At 50.1% G+C, this 5,000-nt stretch overlaps 1 protein-coding gene across 1 annotated transcript in view; it reads right to left on the reverse strand.

The window, feature by feature from the left end:
- The window catches only part of mxd4 (MAX dimerization protein 4), a 42,939-nt gene that overhangs the window by 30,394 nt on the left and 7,545 nt on the right, over positions 1 to 5,000 (reverse strand). The gene's annotated exons all lie outside the window — the stretch shown is intronic.

Here is a 5,000-nt window from a genome sequence, read left to right on the forward strand (position 1 = left end):
GACAAGTGAAAGATTATCATGCCCCTTACCCTGCACCCAACAGTTCATTCATCACCCGGGGGGCCCACACTCTCAAGCTCTTATAATACGCACGCACGCAAACACACACACACACACGCACACACACACACACACACACACACACACACACACACACACACACACACACACACACACACAGACACACACACACACACACACACACACCTTGACCCTCTAGCAGCTACACGGTACACCAAACGTCTCCAGTGTCTGCATTCTTTTTCAGCCCCAGGACCATACTCAGACATAGGCTGGCAAGAAACTGCTTCAGCCCCTAGCCAGGCTGATTGGCAAAACACACGTACGCAGAACTAGTACAAGAGGCTCTGTGTCAGTATCGTCATCTGCTTTCTCTATCTCCAAAAAGGCAAAAGTATTTCTACAGAGAAAAAAAACAACACCAGAGCACAATGTGTGCTGAGCTATAAATACAAGTTGCTAATCTGCAGTCAATTGAGGCTAAGCATGGGGAGTGGAGTGGCCCCGGCACAACGTGAGCCAAGGCCCCATGCATTCTCCCGCCTTCTTGTAAACAGGTGCTCTGGAAAAAAACTAAACCGACCGAGAGGTGAAACAGGAAGGAGAAAACTACAAGGATGAGTCATAAGACAGGACAGAGAGAAAGAGCAAACAAGCGAGAGAGAGAGAGAGAGAGAGAGAGAGAGAATGATGTGAAGAAATGACGGGCAGCAATGACGGACATGGTTTTCTCAATCACGCTAGTTCTCCGAAGTGACACAACCAACCAGAAATGATAGTGAAACAGATGTAAGAGGAACAGTGCAGGAGAAACCAGTGAGGAAAGGACAAGGCCTCATCTCCTCATCTCCTCATCTCCTCATCTCCTCCCAGTCAAGGGGGGCGGCCTGAGCCTGAGCCTTACATGAGCCTGAGCCTGAGCCTGAGCCTGAGCCTGAGCCTGAGCCTGAGCCTTACATGAGCCTGAGCCTGAGCCTGAGCCTGAGCCTTACATGAGCCTTACATGAGCCTGAGCCTGAGCCTGAGCCTGAGCCATACATGAGCCTGAGCCTGAGCCTGAGCCTGAGCCTGAGCCTTACATGAGCCTGAGCCTGAGCCTGAGCCTGAGCCTGAGCCTGAGCCTGAGCCTGAGCCTGAGCCTTACATGAGCCTGAGCCTTACATGAGCCTGAGCCTGAGCCTGAGCCTTACATGAGCCTGAGCATGAGCCTGAGCCTGAGCCTGAGCCTGAGCCTGAGCCTGAGCCTGAGCCTGAGCCTGAGCCTGAGCCTGAGCCTGAGCCTGAGCCTGAACCTTACATGAGCCTGAGCCTGAGCCTTACATGAGCCTGAGCCTGAGCCTGAGCCTGAGCCTGAACCTTAGATGAGCCTTAATCAGCGCGGGCAGAGGGTGGCTGGCGCCAAGAGCAGCAACAGGTGAGCAGCGCGTGGCTCAGCCCAGACGCATGACCTTCACACACACACACATGACAGCAGACACGCCCTCTCCGCACAGCCTCACTGCTAGCCAGGAGACAGACACAGAGGGAGAGAGATGGAGGCAGAGATAGAGATGAGATGGGGACAATGTGTGAGGGCAAAACTCTATCTTTTACTAAGTATCTATTACATGCCAGGTACAAACAGAAACAGAAGATTCAGGCATGATACAATCCCACGTGAATCTGTGGTGAACACACACACACACACACACACACACACACGTACGCAGACTCCACAGACCAGCTCTGACACAGGTCAACAGCTTGATGGTATGAACTAACCATTGTCCCTCTAAACACGTGATCAAACAAACAGTGAGTGAGTCACAGGAGACTAAAATAAGAATGGCTCTTCTGGTGCAGCGTCTGGGGTGAGAGAGAGCGAGAGAGAGAGAGAGAGGGAGAGAGAGAGAGAGGGAGAGAGAGACAGAGAGAGACAGAGAAAGAAAGAGAGAGAGAGAGGGAGGGAGAGGGAGAGGGGAAGGTATAGAGAGAGAGGGAGAGAGAGAGAAAGAAAGAGAGAGAGAGGGAGAGGTATAGGGAGGGAGAGAGAGAGAAAGAGAAAAAAAGAGAGAGAGAAAGAGAGGGAGGGAGAGGGGGAGAGAGAGAAGGAGAAAGAAAGAGGGAGGGAGAGGGAGGGGGGGGAGAGCATATACTGGAATTGAGTAAGATTAAGTCTGGTTCTATGTGAGCATGCCTGTGTAATAAACTGGTTGGGGGGTGGCCAGACTGAGGAGAGCTGCCTGTATGACTCTTGTATGCCAGGGAGATCAGTCAGCATGAGTGGAATATGAAAGAGTCAACAAATCAAACACTCGCAAAGCGCCTCGTAAACAAGAAAGGAGTAAATAGCAGAGCAGTCTCCCTTCCCCAAAAGACCCGCTTTTCATTAGCACTTCTTCAAGTCTCTACCATTTCATTCAAAACTCACTTCACAGAAGCCCATGGACGTGGAGAAAAACAAACCCCGTGCCGACTAGCATGCTCCGACTTGGCATAAGAAGCTGCCACCACCTGAAAACTACACCAGGCTGTTGTTGACACTATAAAAACACGGTGTAATTGGAGGCCACAGGCTAGAACAAGAACAAACGTCTCTTTTTTTTTTCAGAGGAAGAAAAAAAAACATCCGGAGAGGAAAAGAAGACATTATAAGCCCCTAACATATAGGGCTGGGTCTCTCCGCTCAGGAGGGGAGCTGGACGGACCTGAGACTGGAGGCTCTCGTTTCAATAAAAGGTGGTGGGCCGAAACCTCGTATCTGTTCAACTTTGAAATTTAACTTCGGAGGACCTCAATTTTTAAAGTTTGGATGATCATATAATTTCTCAAGATAAACCGGTTGTTGTCAGGAAAAAGTCCCGTGCATTTTGTCAAACCCATAGTGTAAAAGTTTGTTAAACTCGCTGGCAAACACAGTTGCCTACTAAATCAGTCGAACCAATAACACGATGTTATACGGGCAACTTGCAAAGCAACAAGCAAAGTCCGTCTGGCATGAACTAAAGCGATCATGTGCCGTGTGGGGGCATTGCACTGACCCACCCCATATTTGCGTTTAGGATTTTGCTCATGGTATTAAATTGGCAGGGTGGAATTTGCTCATTGCTCGTTTCTTCTTTGCTCGTTGCCAGTTGCTCGTCAATGAATTTAGGGCCCAGGGTATAAATCTAAAACTAAATCTAAAAGGTCAACTTCACGCCACAAGAGCAGGGCAGTTAGTCAGCACAATCCATGTACAGAGAAATAGAAATACCGAGAAATGAGAGAAAGAGAGAGAGAGAGAGAGAGAGAGAGAGAGAAAGAGAATGTACATCACTTCTGCTCAAGCCATTCTTGCAACAGCACAGCAGCAAGGGGGAAAACAGTGGTGACATTAGCAAGCAACAGGACGTGACAGTCAGGTGATTGTGGAATGGCTTTACCGATAACCACACCTCGGACATTTCCACGGTATTGTCATTCGCAATGGTGTGAGTGTGGCTGTTGCAGGCAGCTATTAGCGTAAGTTTGTATGTGTGTCAAGAGCAGGGGAAACACAGGCGGTTCCTGTCTGCCTTGAGTTCTTGGCAGGGCCAAGCAGGGATATGCCCTTACATGTCTAAGGCTTGCCTTGCTCAAAACGTCAATTACTCATTCACCGGCATGTGACCGGCAAATTCCCAGCCCAAAGCATGAGTGACACCATCTTACACAACCACACACACACACACAGACTACTCCCCAAACTTCATACTACTCACAAACACACGCCTCATGACCAAACGCACGCACACACATTGCTAACAAAGCACAAGTTTAATCACACTGGTGGTGTCGCGGCATCACTTCTTCATTCCGCGGAGCTGCGTCATCAGCTCGTATTGGCCTTATGAGGGGAAATTTGTGCTGAGTGTGTGTGTGTGTATGTATGATGTGAAGACTGGCCTTGCTTATTTGCTCTTCTCAGCGGCTGTATAACTGGCTGTTTCCAACAGTTCATCTCAACAAGCACTAACCCACTTCAGTCTGAGACCTGTGGGATGGCCTAGGGAGTCTTGCTGTGGCTGGCAAGGCAGGAAAAACAACTGGCTGACTTGTGCGAAAGGTATCACTCCACACACACACACACACACACACACACACACACACACACACACTTCACCACAGCTAGAGTGGAATCCCCCTAGGGGCATAGGAGAGAGCATGTGTGTGTAGGTGTGTGTGTGTGTGTGTGTATGTGTGTGTGTGTGTGTGTGTGTGTGTGTGTGTGTGTGTGTGTGTGTGTGTGTGTGTTTGTGTGGTTTGGACAGAGAGCGACCGAGAGAGAGAGTGGCATGCTGGGAAGGGTGTGGAGGCAGGCTGGGTGTTTACACTCGGGGGCCTGTCAGAAAGGAGACGTGACACGCGTGCACCGATTTAACCCCCCCCCCACCACCCCCACCACCCCACCCCCACCCCGTCACTACAAGAGCTGCAGATAATCACATTGCTGCCAGGGCTCCAACAACTCAGAGCTAGCAGGCAGAGACGGGAGAAACGAACGATGGGAATCTAATAGGAAAGTCAAGGTACTCTTTTGGAGATCTGATTACTGAAGCGGCCCGCATCCACAGGCACGTGGATGGGGGAATTACACACACACACACACACACACACACACACACACACACACACACACACACACACACACACACACACACACACACACACACACACACACACACACACACTCACACACACACACACACACACACTCACACACACACACACACAGACACACACACACACACACACACACACACACATACAGATGGTGCACCTGACTTAGCATGTTTGTGAGGAGGCCCCTGACATGTCTGTGGGGCAACATAGCACAGATGATGCATTTCCACCGCCACACATGTTGATGGAGACACATCACACAAGAGGACACAGAGGACAAACAGACACACAGACAGAGAGATCAGACAGACAGACACACACACACACAGACAGATGAACCGGGCAGCGACCGTCTT

The sequence above is a fragment of the Sprattus sprattus genome (assembly GCF_963457725.1).
Source record: "Sprattus sprattus genome assembly, chromosome: 20".
Taxonomy (NCBI): domain Eukaryota; kingdom Metazoa; phylum Chordata; class Actinopteri; order Clupeiformes; family Clupeidae; genus Sprattus; species Sprattus sprattus.